The sequence below is a fragment of the Arvicanthis niloticus genome, chromosome 1, assembly GCF_011762505.2.
Source record: "Arvicanthis niloticus isolate mArvNil1 chromosome 1, mArvNil1.pat.X, whole genome shotgun sequence".
NCBI lineage: Eukaryota > Metazoa > Chordata > Mammalia > Rodentia > Muridae > Arvicanthis > Arvicanthis niloticus.
The window spans coordinates 141,479,420-141,494,332 of record NC_047658.1 but is presented as its reverse complement, the minus strand read 5'-3'; the positions used below and the strand labels follow the sequence as shown (position 1 = coordinate 141,494,332).

The following is a 14,913-nucleotide window of genomic DNA, read 5'->3' as shown; positions in this document are numbered from 1 at the left end:
GGCTGTCAGCTCCCTCCGTATCAACTCAATATAGTTCTTGACAACTAAGAAAGATTAAAGGAATACAAATTGGAAAAGAAAGAGTCAAAGCAACACTATTCACAAATGATATGAGAGCATACATAACTGACCTCAAAAATTCTACCAGTAAACTTCTACAGCTGATAAATAAATACCTTCAGCGAAGTGGTGGGAAAAAATTACCCGTTTCCCCCATCAGAAACCTCCTATATACAAACAATAAATGGGCTGAGAAATTACAGAAACAACACCTTTCACAATAGCCACAAATAATATAAAACATCTTGGTGTAACTCTAACCAAGCAACCTGTATGGCAAGAACTTCAAATCTTTGAAGAAAGAAATTGGAGAAGATATTAGAAGATGGAAAGATTTTCTGTGCACAAGCATTGGTAGGATTAACATAGTAAAAATGGCCATCCTACCCAAAAGAAATATACAGATTCAGCACACTTCCCATCAAATCTCCAACACAATTATTTACAGATCTTGAAAAAACCAATACTCAGCTTCATACAGAAAATCAAAACCAAAAATCAAATAAACAAACCAAAGATATCAGACAAGATTGGGAGCGTTCAGGGTGGTATGGCCGTAGACCAAAGATGTCTAAAACAACCTTGAATCATAGAAGAACTTCTGGAGGTATCGACATCCCTGATTTTAAGGTTTACTACAAAACAATAATAATAAAAACCACATAGTATTTGCATAAAATCAGACAGGATGATCGAGAGAATCAAATGGAAATTCCAGAAGTAAATCCTCACACCTATGGACACTAGGTTTTTGACAAAAAACCCAAGATTATGCAATAGGGGTTAAAAACAAAAGCATCTTCACCAAAGGATGCTGGTCTAACTGGAAAATGTGAATAGAGTCATGTCTATCACTCTGCACAAAACTCAGTCAAATCGGAACAGGAGACAACTTCCTCAACAGAAAACCAATAGGTGATCGGACGCTAGGATCAACAATTAATAAATGGGACTTCATGAAGCTGAAAAACTTCTGCAAGGCAAAGGACTCCATCAAAAAGACAAAATGGCAGCCTACAGAATTGGGAAAAATATTCACCAATCCTGTATCTGACAGAGGGCTGATGTCCAAAATATATAAAGAACTCAAGAAACTTAATATCAACCGCCAAACAACCCAATTAAAAAATAGGACACAGATTTAAGCAGAGAATTCTTAAAAGAGGAATCTCAAATGGATGAGAAGCACTTAAAGAAATGTTCAACATCATTAGTCATCAGAGAAATGCAAATCAAAACAACTCAGACTCCATCTCAGACCTGTCAGAGTGGCTAAGGTCGAAACTCAAGTGACAACTCATGCTGGTGAGGACCTGGAGCCAGGGGAACACTCCTCCATTTTTTGGTGGGAGTGCAAACTTAAACAACTTTAGAAATAAATTTGGCATTTTCTCAGACATTTGGAAATCTATCTCCCTCAAGACCCAAATACACCGCTTCTGAGCATATACCCAAAAGATGCTCCAACATCCCACAAGGACACATGCTCCCTAGTGTTCCCTGCAGCTTTGTTCATAATTAGCCACAAACTGGAAACAACTTAGACGCCCCTCAGCTGAAGAATGAAGAAAGAAAATGTGGTATATCTACACAAAGGAGTATTATTCTGCTATTTAAAAAAATAATATAATTTGCAGTTAAATGAATGGAACTAGAAAAGATTATCCTCAGAGAGGTAAACCAGACCCAGAAAGTAAACATGACATGCACTCACTTAAACATAGATATTAACCATAACAGACAATCATGCTGCAAAACACAGACCCAAAGAAAATACATAACAAGGAAGACTGAAGGGAGAATTTCGTGAATCTCACTGAGAACGGGAGATAGAATAGATGTAATGGGGTAGGGGCTAGATTGAAGTGGTGGCAGGGATGGGAACAGGAGGAACCTCACGGTGGGGAGGAAGAAGGGAGAGCATACTGGGATGCAGGGAGGCATCATTGGCACAAGCTAGAAACCTAGGGCAATAGAAACTTGAGAATCTATGATGGTGTCCCTAACCCTAACCCTAACCCTAACCCTAACCCTAACCCTAACCCTAACCCTAACCCTAGACTCCTAGCAATGGGAGATATGGAATCTGAATAGGCCAGGCAAGACTTTCAATGGAGGAAATCTGACACCAACCCAACCACAAAATCTTTGACCTATAATTTGTTCTGCATGAAGATGTGCAGGGGTAAAGATGGGGCAGAAATATAGGGAATAGCCAATGGATGACTGGTCTAGCCTGAGCCTCATGCCATGAGAGGGAGCCCACCTCTGACACTGTTAATGATATTCTGTTATACTTGTAAACAGAAGCCTAGCATAACTGTCATCAGAGAGGCTTCACCCAGCAACTGATGAGAACAGATGCAGGGATCCGCAGGCAAACATTAGGCAGAGCTTGGGGAATCCTGCAAAAGAGGGAGAGGATGGATTGAAGGAGCCAGAGGGGTCAAGAAACCTACAGACTCAACTAACCTGGGCCCATAGGGGCTCACGGTGACTGAACTGCCAACAGGGGGCATGCATGGAACTGACCTAGGCCCTCTGCACATATGTAACAGTTGTGCAGCTTGGTCTTCATATCAAACTCCTAAGAGAGCAGCGGCTGTCTCTGACTCTATTGCCTTCCTTTGGGACACTTTCCTTTACTGGACTGCCTTGTCTAGCCTCAATAGGAGAAGATGCACCTAGTCCTGCTGCAACTTGATATGCCAAGGCTAGTTGACATACATGGAAAGCCTCCCTTCTTCTGAGGAGAAGGGGAGGAGGGGTGCATGATGGGGGAGGGGAGGTGAGAGGGAGGACTGGGTAGAGAGCAGGGAGGAGAGACTGCAGTTGAGATGTAAATTAATTAATTCATTTTCAAAAGTTGGTGTGATGAAGTGATAAAATGATATGTCTCTAGTATCATGGTGTATATACAATGTAAAATCACACACACACACACACACACACACACACACACACACACACACACACACAGACACACACACACCACCCATGCCATGATATCAAGATGACTGCCTGATTTGGGCATAGTAAACTAACTCATAAATTGAAGTTTCAAATGTTGATTTGAGTGACAAAGTCTGAGATTATCAGAGGAAGAATTTATTATGAGATGGCAGATCATGGAGATCCTAAAATGGAGCTGGTGAGATAGCAACCAGCTCCCCTTCTTACAGATGAGGCTGGATGTGGGGACACCACGTTGGGCAGCCACTGTGTGACAACTTAAGGTTCCAAAGGAGCCAAGAACCAGACGACAAAATTCTAGAGAAGGGACCCACAACGGTGCCCAGAAACTCTGCTGAGACTTAGGGGCTGTGTTGGATTCTTTGCCTTGGAAGGAGGAATCTTTAAGGCATAAGGCTTACTTCAGCATTCACCTCTTAACTGTACAAAGGAATCAAACACATTTCTCTTTAAGGGGCTTCAAAGGCACTTTCCCCTGTGTGTTCTGCTCCTCTAGTTCACCTAGGTTAATGGCGACAGCCGAAGATGAGCAAAGGAGCCTCTTACACATTAATTTGAAATGAAGAAATTGTTCTGAATTTTCTCATTTAACCTGCTAAGAAAAGTCAGGAAAATAAAGCATTTTCTTCCTTACTGAACATCGGGAAGAAACTCTATGAGGGTAAAGCAAAAGAAGTCTACGAATTGTTGGATAATCCAGGAAGAGTCCTCCTGCAGTCCGAGGACCAGATTGCAGCAGGGAATGTAGCTAGAAAGAACCACCCGGAAGGTAAAGCTGCAACCTCCAATAAGATCACCAGCTGCATACTTCGGTTGTCACAGGAATGATGCCAATAGCGATCCACAGTGGTCTGAGGAGAAACTCATCGCTGCAAAATTTTGTTTTGCTGGACTTGTTATAGGGCAGACTGAAGTGGACATCATGAGTCATGCCACACAAGCTACTTTTGAAATTCTGGAGAAATCCTGGCTGCCCCAGAGATGTACGCTGGTTGGTGTGAAGACTGAACTTGGCATTGATGTAACCACCCAAGAGAGTGTTCTTGCTGATGTCCCTGATAATGGTTCTTGGAGACTATGGCCATCGGGAGGTCGGAGCCAGCAGAAAGAAGAAAGTCTTACCGTGATCTCAAAGAAGTGACTCCAGAAGGACTTCAGATGGTAAAGTAAAATTTTCAGTGGGTTGCAGACCGAGTGGAGTTGCTTCTCAAGTCAGACAGTCAGTGCAGGGTGGCAGTGCTGGTGAGTTCAACCTTAGTCACTGTGAAAAAATTAAGAAGGCTTGTGGAAATTTTGGGATTCCGTGTGAACTTAGAGTAACATCCATGCATAAAGGACCAGATGAAACTTTGAGGATTATAGCAGAATACAAAGGGGATGGCGTTCCTACTGTATTTGTCGCAGTGGCAGTGAGAAGACCTTTGGGTCTAGGCCCAGTGATGTCTGGTAATACTGCATATCTGATTATCAACTGTCCCCCAAACACCCCAGACTGGGGTGCCCAGGATGTGTGGTCATCTCTTTGACTGCCCAGTGGTCTTGGCAGTTCAACTATACTTTCTCCAGAAGGATCATCCCAGTTTGCTGCTCAGATATTTGAGTTAAACAACCATTTGGTGTGAGCCAAACTTCAAGCTAGCATGTTGAACACATGGATATCCTTAAAGCAAGCTGATAAGAAAAATCAGAGACCACAATTTTTAAAAAAAATCAATTTAATTTTTAGGAGAATGGTTATATATTCCTAGTTTGGATTTAAAGAAAAAAAATCAAGCAAAATGATTTTACATAAAAGAAAACAATTCCGTTTACTAATTGAACCAATGATCCTCAACATTTATGAGCTGGCACATTGTCAGTGGATATTATTAATATTTTCTAGCTCTACATAGTGATATGTCCCTGTAACCTTAGCACACCAGAGGCTGAGGCAGCAGGATCACTAAGTTCAAGGCTACCCTGAACTGTGTATTGAGACTCTGTGCTTGCCTGGGAGGGAATCTTTATAGTTAGTAAAATTGGCATGACACTGCTACATTACATCTCATCCTCTGTGTAGTCATTGTTGGGTTAATATGTAACTATGGAACTGGAGCACTGTTTCTGCAGTTCTTATAGACAACCTGAGTTTGGTTTCCAGCATGTATGTAGACTGTTTCACAATAAATAACCTTTAACTCAGGAGATCTGACTCCCTGGCTTCCTTATGTACCTTCTCTCAAGTACTATTACATTCTCTCACCCAATACACAACATTTTTTTAAAAAAAATAAACTTTTTTAACAGAAGAAAAAAAAAAAAAAAAACGGAGTGGGGGCTTCAAAGGCATAAGAAGCCATTTTAACATTGAGATGTTATGAAGTCCTGCCACCTGCTGGACACAGTGAGACATGGCAGCAAGTCAACTTCTGAAAGGCTCTCTAACAGGAACACTGAGATTTGTTGCTGGTCCAGTCCTCCACCTTTTGCTGATTATCTATCCTGCATTTATCTTTTTCCTTTTACAGTGCTACTATGAAGCTAAAAATGCTATTCCTGACCCCCTTTTCTTCTACATTGTGAACTCTACAGCGTGTGAAGTGATCTAATATATTGAGAGAATGTACTGGCTGGTTTTGTGTGTCAATTTCACATACGCTGGGGTTATCACAGAAAAAGGAGCATCCCTTGAGGAAATGTCTCCATGAGACCCAGCTGTAAGGCATTTTCTCAATTAGTGATCAAGGGGAGAGAGGGCCCCTTATGGGTGGTACCATCCCTGGGCTGGTAGTCTTGGGTTCTATAAGAAAGCCAGCTGAGCAAGCCAGGGGAAGCAAGCCAGTAAGTAACATCCCTCCATGGCCTCTGCATCAGCTCCTGTTTCCTGACCTGCTTGAGTTCCAGTCCTGACTCCCTTTGGTGATGAACAGCAGTGTGGAAGTGTAAGCTAAATAAACCCTTTCCTCCCCAACTTGCTTCTTGGTCATGATGTTTTGTGCAGGAATAGAAACCCTGACTTAGACTGAGAGGATCAGGTTAAACATGTGAGATGAAGAATCTCAAACAGCTGTCAGCAGTCAGATTTTCTAAAGTATTGAAATTAAATGATAGAGGAGAGTGAGTTTCTTGACAATTATGAAATATAAAATATTGTGCTTGCTATACTATTTCAAGCTGATGGCAAATTTAGTAGGTGGGTTTACTTTTGCATATGGGGTTCCTCTGAAATCTGGAAAGGTGCAATTAGAATTACGACTGTGTGAACAGAAAGTGCATAGTGTCTGTGAGAGATCATCTGTCCAATGACTCAATTTGATAAGCTTGGTGTATACAGAGGTAGCTCTGTGGCCGAATACAGGATGACAAGAGTTAGAATGGACTGGATTGTTCTGTTGAGGAGGGAGAAGAAGAGGGAAAGGGAGAGAGACAGGGACAGGGACAGAGACAGGGACAGAGATAGGGACAGGGGCAGAGCCATAGACAGATGACAAGGGGATGATTTCTTATTCCAGAAGGGGATTATTAGTCACAGGAAATCAGTCCAGGCTAAGAATAATTATGAAAAGATGCAGGGATGCAAAGGTGGGAAGACTGTAAGAGCCAGAGGGGATGCAGGACACCAAGAGAATGCAGCACTCTGAACCAAGTAAGCAAGGCTCATATGAGCTCACAGAGACTGAAGCAGCAAACACAAGGCCCACATGGGTCTGCACCAGGTCCTTTGTATATACATTATAGGTATTAGCTCAGTCTTTAGGGGACTTCTGACTGTGAGCACAAGTGGACGTCTGACTCTTGTGCCCTCTCCTAGGTCTCTTTTCCTTCTGTTGGGTTGCTTTGTCCAACTTCACTATGATAGTTTCTACTTCAACTTACTGTATTTTATTTTGTGATGTTTGGTTGTTATCTCTTAGAAGCCTGTTCTTTTCTAATGAGAGACAGAGAAAGAAGTGAATCCTGGGGAGGGGGTGCAGGTGAGGAGCAGCCAGGAGGAGTCGGGAGAAGGGAGACTGTAATTAGGATTTATTGTGTGAGGAAAAGATGTATTTTCAGTAAAGAGGGGGGAAGAAATAAAGAAATAAAGTCATTTCCTCCTTTTCTTTGTTTTCTCTCTTTTTTCCACTAATATTTCCTTCCCCTTCCCCCACCTTCCTGAAAAACAAGAACTATCTAATATTAACTTATAGGTTCTTTCCATTCCCGAGACATTCTCAGTAAAGCAGGTTTATATATGAATGGCTTGTAGATGGTTTAAGGGTTTTTATTTTTTTTTTATGATTCTAGCCTTTTGCTTTCGTTGTTGTTTTTATTTCTTGCTGATTTGGATTGCTGGAGTCGGTGTGCTACAACAACAGGAAATTGTGTGCGGAGAGGTGGAGCCACGCTTGAACTAAGTGACTATGTAATCAGACTGGAGTCCAGAGCCACTTCTCCAGCGCCCACCTTTAGGAGCTGCAGCCAAACCTCTGTGGGATGTTAAGGGATCGATGGTCCTCGCTGTATCCAGGCTCCTGCATGTTGTGTCGCCTCGTTCAATGTCAACTTAACAAAAACTCCAGTCATCAGAGAGGAGGGAATCTCAATTGAGAAAAATACCCCCCCCCCAATATTCAGCTGTAAGGAATTTTCTTAATTAGGAATTTTTCTTAATTATTATTTGAGGGGGTCCCCCATTGTGGGTGGGGGCATCCCTAGGTTGGTGGTCCTGGGTTCTATAAGAAAGCAGGCTGAGCAAGCCTTCAGGAGCAAGCCAGTAAGCGGCACACTTCCATGGCCTTTGCATCAGCTCCTGCCTCCAGGTTCCTGCCCTGCCCTCCTCCAACCCCGTGAGTTCCTGTCCTCACTGTTTTGGGTGATGAACTCCTATATGGAACTGTAAGTGAAATAAACTCTTTCCCTTGCAGTTTCTTCTGGACATGGTGTTTCCCCACAGCAATAGTAGCCCTAACTAAGGCACATGTGGTAAAGCCCTCCATTTTTTTCCCCTTGGTCTTTTCTTCTCTCTTCCTGATTCCTGTGTTCACCTCCCTCTCTCCATTTTAATATGAATTGCATGTACTTATATTCAGCATGATAATTTGAAACATGCGTGTATCGTGGAATGGCTATATTGAGGCTTCCCTCTGGTGTCTTCTGTTGCTCTCTACACTGGGTGAGGGTATCATGCTGGCAGGTGATCAGATGGAGCATGCTTCCTTCTTCATAAGAGCAAAAGATGGGGTATCCAGCTACTAACCACTTAGTGACTCTTCAGACTTCCAAAGAAGCTGGCCTCCTTGTGTGTGTGTGTGTGTGTGTGTGTGTGTGTGTGTGTGTGTGTGTGTGTCAGGGAAAAAGGAGGATAACTGTAAATCTCTGAATTCCAACAGCCAATTCTTGGAAGGAGAAAACTGACTACCAACTGTGACAGCACACACACACAGAGAGAGAGAGAGAGAGAGAGAGAGAGAGAGAGAGAGAGAGAGAGAGAGAGAAAGAGAGAGAGAGAGACATTAATAATAATGTAAAGAATTTTTGAAAGTACTCCCTACAGTAAACAACATTTTCTGTGGAGGTTGTGTACAGAGACAATATTTGTTACATAAAGGCATTTTAAAAGAGTCATATCAAAATAACAATAAAGTGCACTTATTTCCCATTCTTTTCAGGATGGAGACTTTGTTCTCTGGCTTAATCTGTAATCCAGAATTTTTTCTGAACAGACTTTCATAGGAATCAGTGTTGGGTCGGGGGAGGGGATGCTCTACAAAAAAAGGAACTGTTGTTCTCAGCCCCATCCCTGGGAAGTGTCCAATTCATGACCCCATAACCAATCACAGCACTGGGAGCCCTCACATGGAAGGTTAGGGAACACTCTCAGACCCCTAGTGGCTTCTCCGGTCACACTCTTATCTTCTGTGGATAATGAGAATGTGTGTAGAATATCACATCTACAGAAATTCTGGTAGGTTTAACTACAAAATTGTGATGCCTTTGTCCCAAAATGAAACATAAATCTGTTTAGTACAGAAACAAGAGAGAAATGGACCTCACAGAGATTTATGTGGTTTTGTCCTTTTTGCCAATAAGAAGCACACTTGCACTGTCTTTGGGAGAGTCCTCAGTGGAAGCCAAACTACTTCGCACCCTACATTGCATATAAATACAACATATTGGTCTCGTTTAGATTCGTGGTTAACTTGCCACAAGCTAGAGTCATTTGAGAAGAAGGAATTACAATTGAGAAGACAGCTCCACTGGATTGGTCCATGGAACAATTTTGGGATCAATGACTGATTGCTCAGCCCCCTGTGGGTGTGGTCAACTCTGGGCAAACGATCCAGAGTTGTATGAGAAAGCAGATGAGCAAACCTTGTAGGGCAAACCAGTAAGCAGCGTTTCTCCATGTCCCCTGCATCAGGTTCTGCCTCCAGATTCTGGCTTTGAGTTCCTTCCTGACTTCCAGGGATTAACAGTAAACCAGGAAGTGCAAGATGAAACAACGCCTTTCCTCCCTAGGCGGTATTTGATAATGGTGGTTATTACAGCAATAGAAAACAAACTAGGAGACACGCAGAAGCTCATGCATATGTATAATTAAGTCTAGATTCCACTTGTGAGAGAAACCATGTAATATTTTGTCTTTAGTCCCATTACCCTGTCTTGTTCCTTCCTTTGGAACTCTTCCTCATAGTCCTCCTCGTATTTAAACTTAGAAGTAACATGTGTGGGCTCATACAAAAGTGTACATATATGTACCCCTGCCTGGCTGAGTCTCAGAGTTCTCTGGCGCCACTCAGCAATACTAAAGCGCAAGCGCACGTTCCTTAGCAAGGACTCAGCCAGCCAAGGGTGGGTCCATGTGCGCATGCTCGCATGCTCTCCTCTGGCCAGAATCCCTCCGTCATGGCAAAATGAAACTAATGATGCAGGTAAGATTTCCAGAAGCAGCTCTTCAGAATGAGCCCTCGCTGTCAGCAATTCTGCCAAGAAATGGAGGTAAGTCAGAGTTTCTGAACTTTGGTGCTTCTGACTTACGGACTTAATGGTTTTTATTGTGGGAAAGCTGTCCCGTTTGTAGAGCATAAAATACTCAGGCTGCATCTTTGTGTATAGCCTCTAGGTGTCAGTAGTACGACACAATTGCGACAACCAAAAAAAACCCCACTGGACTTGATAGGGCCTCCCGTGCCTCAACTGAGATGCATGGCTGTAAATATCTTCAGTTATTTTCCTAATTGAAAATATTAATATACACAGTACAAGCAACAGATATGAGACAGGGTCCAGATGGGAGAAAGGGTAATGAAATCAAATCATAAGTGGGGCTTGTTTTAGGATTCAAACGGAGAACATGTAAAGAATTTGAGGTATGCCAAGGAAGACTTAGTCCCTTCAGTAGGGGACTGTGTAGTGGAAAGTTATTACCACATTCGGTCTGAGTGAGGACAAGATACATATTTAGCTGTGTCCACGGGCGACTCCTGGGTGCTATGCTTTTGGTAGAGTTTGAGTGTAGAACCCCAAAGAATCGTCTGATTTAAGCTTGGCCTCTATAGTGGTGATGTTAAAAGGTGGTGGGACCTTTAAAAGGTCATGTGTAATGAGAGGCTGAAGCTGACCATCCCTGTTCTCTGGCTTCCTGTCTACCATTAGTCAGCTGGCCATGCTGTGCTGTTAGCTGTGCCATGCTTACGTGTGTTATATCGTACCAGAATAGACTGATCCACTAGACAATCCAAGTCGGAGCAGACTGTTGGATGGATATTTCTAATTTCCAATGCAATTTGAGCTCTAGCTGAATCATAAGATGGGTAGAGTAACCCAAGGGTCGTGACCCCATGATAGGAGCTGTAGACTGGCCCGATTTAGGTGTTAATATAGATAAAGGCACAAAGTGAGTTCTGCCAATCATATACATGGCAGTAACATGTTCCTGAAATTCATTGGCCCATTTGGTGAGACTTGTCTGTTCTGTCGGCAGATGATCCGCAGTAGGAGGACGTGCATGTTGTCAATGGAAAAATGTATTCTGCTCCAGGATTGGCTTCTTGTTTTTCTCTGCAAACGTCCAAACTGCACTACACCATACTATTTCTGATATCTGGGGAGGAAGGACAGAAGCCTCTTCCGCTGTTGGGCTGGGCAAGACAGAGTGGTGGTTTTAGGTTAGCAACAAGACACTAAATGCATATGTTTCCTGGAGGTCCTCAAGCCCCTCAGGAGTCCCACGGAGCACTCCAGAGAGTCATTTTACATCAGTGGCAGTTTCATTCAGACATTTTGCATCTGTCCATGATCCTTGACTTAATCAGATTGCTGTCACCAAGTGGGCTTAAGTAATGCTTCAGATAAAACATCGTAAAATGAGAAACTCGTGAGAACACTTTGACAGCGAATTAAATGTAAACCATGTCACAGAGAAAGCAGACCCTGGGCCACAGAGAAAGCAGACCCTGGGCCACAGAGAAAGCAGACCCTGGGCCACATACCTGCTTGTCGGTTACTTTCACTGGATTCTAAGCCATGTGAGGTTTAACAAAAAACATCTACCTCTTTGACCTGTGTTTTAGATGTCTAACACTAAATTGTTGTCTGATAAAATGAATCATTTAAAATGCTAATATATGTAAGGCCAATGTTTTAACACGTCAGCTCAAAGCTTTTTCTACTGTATGGCGTCCACACAGACGCACTCTTGTTTTCACTCTATCTTTCCACACAGACATAGTCACTAAGCACTCATACTTTCTATTCACTGTTTTCAGAATACAGCCAGTATTGAGTAACTGTTGAAAAGTGAAAGCATGGTAGTGAATTATGTGATATGTTTCTAAAAGCAGAAAATAGAATGGGTTATAAGTATATGTAAACTTAAATGCAAGCAAAATATGGAAGTGGCTGGTATTTAGTAAAGAGGGACTGTGCTGCTTACCTACCTTCCCAGAGTCGGCCATCAGCCTCCAGCCTTGCAGTACTTCAAGGCTGTAACAAGCCCAAGGAGACTGAGGCCTTCCAGGTCTAATGCATCTCACCTGTTTCTTCAAAGACAACGTCTCTGAACAATCAATAAACTAACCTCTATTAAATAAGGTGTTTTTTTTATTGTTTGTAAATGATGCCTGGTTGGATCCACTTCAGATTTCTTTTGAGAGAAACTTGAATTTTAAATATTGGCCATGGAAGAAATACACACCGTACAGTAATTGTTTCTCAGGTAGGTTAATGAATGGCGATGTTTGGAAAATATTTCCAGCTTTTCTGCAGATTCTCATTTCATTATACATATGTATGTAGAAGGTAGGTCTGATTCTTCATTCCAAGCCCCATGCTCCCAAACATGACTTAAACTCAAAGTATATTTACAATTACCTTGACCATATAGCCAGGCTCTTTTGTGTGTAGCTCATAACTTTAAATGACCTATTTATTCTAGTCTACATTCTATCATGTGGTTGGTTACCTGTGCTCAGGTACCATGTGTCAGTCTCATCATTTCCCAGGCTTATCTCTGTAGGTGTGGTTCTGATGCTAAGGTTCTGTTCCCCAATTGGTTCTTGATCTGTCAGTGAAAAAACCACGGGCCAATTGCTAGGTGGAAGGGATAGGCAGGACTTCTGGGTCCCTGGAGGCAAGCAGGGAGAGGAAAGTTTGCCATGCTTCTCATGGAGAAAAGTTGACCAGCCATGTGAGATCTTGAAATGAGTGACCACATAGGCCACTCCTACAGGATGGTGGTCAGGGGAGTTTAGCGGGATGAGATGTAGTTGAGCAACTCAAGTTTAGGGCAGGTAGGAGGTGCGGAGCTAAGAATATTGATAAGGGCATGCTTTTCCAGGTGCGAGATAGGTGTAGTGGGTAGTAAGTGTGTCAAAGGGCAAGTTGAAATTGAACAACTGTGTGTCTGTGTCTTTTATCCATTGATTCAAAAGAAGCTGGGCAGGGGCTGATAGTACAGCCCATTCCCGGAGCTTAGGCTAGGTAGCAAAAGCTGCACACAACCCATCTCCCATCTAGTATAATCCCAGAATCCTTTCTGCCTACAGGATGTTCCATCTCCTATTTCTGTCTAAGCAATAGGCCATCAGACTTACTATTGAGAAGTGCTCCATTCATACAGATACAAGATATTTTCTCTGCATGTATTAATTTAAGAAGAAACATGACTAATCTTAACCATTCTGTCCATATCCTTTCTATCCTGCCCCTAGATTGTGTATTTGTAGCTTGTTTTATCCGTATGGTCTGTGCTCTGAAAGCTGCTCCTCGGGGAGGGAGCTTCAGGTAAGTTCCAGTTCTGGGGCCTCTGGACTGTGTCTGAACTGCATGGTGTCTTCAGCGACAGGACTTATCTTCCACCTCTATGGTACAAACATAGGCAATAGCAATACCATATAATCTTTTGGGAGTTTCTTGGACCACCTGGACCAACAACTTAAAGAGGGTCTCTCACACCTGGTGTTTGGGTTTTAGTTACATATTCTTTGGCTCTTGGAGGGAGTGTTGTCAGCCTAAATGGTAAAACTTTATTATATATATATATATATATATATATATATATATATATATATATATCCACGTACTTACATGTATTATAGGTTGGGGGATGTGAGTACTTAATAGTCCGACTCTTTATTATGATTTTTTTCAAATATCCAGACACTTTATAATTTTCCTTCTCTTTACATCTGTCTAGCATTTCATAGTGTGCATGTGCCCCATTCCATTAGTCATTGATTAGCTGAAGGACATTCAGTTTGTTTTCCATTCACTGGCTATTGTGAATACCAAATGATCAGCCCTGAAAACACATACATACAAGGAACATTATGCAGACTGAGCAGGTTGTATTTTTGTGTATAGGAATGTGAGTGGTGTGTGTATGTACGCATACACTTGCATATATGTATTCATAAACATATGCATAAATGTGTCAAACAGCAATAAAAGGAGAGGTCATGAATGTGTAAAAAGATCAAGGTGGCAGTTCATGTGACATTTTGAAGGGAGGAAAGGGAAGGGGAATGTCTTAGTTAGGGTTTTACTGCTGTGAACAGACACCATGACCAAGGCAACTCTTCTAAGAACATTATTTTATTGGGGCTGGCGTACAGGTTCAGAGGTTCAGTCCATTATCATCCAGGTGAAAGCGTAGCAGCGTCAAGGCAGTCATGGTGCAGGAGGAGCTGAGAGTTCTACCTCTTACTCCAAAGGCTGCTAGGAGAAGACTGGCTCCCATGAGGTTATGAGGAGGGTCTTAAAGCCCACAGTGACACACCTACTTCAACAGGGCCACACCTCCTAATTGTTCTACTCCCTGGGCCAAGCATATACAAACCATTACAGGGAGGAACAATATAATAATATAATAATCTCTAAAAGTAAAAGAGATATTCAAGTAAACAAAGTAAGAACATTTCTGTATGTTCTGTGAGAAGCCAGAGGAGCAGTGTCTTACTGTTTTCCAACACCCATTGGAGGGAGGGAGGGAGGGAGGGAGGGAGGGAGGGAGGGAGGGAGGGAGGGAGGGAGGGAGGGAGAGGGAGAGGGAGGGAGGGAGGGAGGGAGGGAGGGAGGGAGAGAGAGAGAGAGAGAGAGAGAGAGAGAGAGAGAGAGAGAGATCATTTACTATGATGTTTGGGAGCTGAACCCAGTGTAACCAAGGGAGAAATTGAAAAGCTTATTGTATGAAATACAGCTTTGCTGAGAACCTACAGAGGGGAATGAAGGAGTTAGTTTGGCCAAATGAATACTAACTTTCTTACAATGTTACCAGTGATCTGAGAACCTAACTCACACTCATGATGAATTTTGCCAGGTGGATTCTAAACTCCAGCACATCTTTCCTTTGTTAGATTAACCAGTAAATAAGGAGCAGTGGTCACCTGGTTTGCAGTAGCTATGCAACTGAGCCAAACCAGA

The 14,913-nt window shown here is 42.5% G+C and overlaps 1 protein-coding gene and 1 pseudogene across 1 annotated transcript in view; both read left to right on the top strand.

Moving 5' to 3' along the window:
• Nucleotides 1–3,178: 3,178 nt before the first annotated feature.
• Nucleotides 3,179–4,876, top strand: LOC117695198 (bifunctional phosphoribosylaminoimidazole carboxylase/phosphoribosylaminoimidazole succinocarboxamide synthetase pseudogene; annotated as a pseudogene).
• Nucleotides 4,877–9,947: 5,071 nt separating this feature from the next.
• LOC117705360 (antiviral innate immune response effector IFIT1-like) overlaps nucleotides 9,948–14,913 on the top strand; it is a 90,244-nt gene continuing 85,278 nt past the window's right edge. Inside the window, 2 exon segments of the mRNA XM_034497954.2 lie at nucleotides 9,948–9,990; nucleotides 13,203–13,275. The gene's annotated coding sequence lies outside the window, so the exon portion shown is untranslated.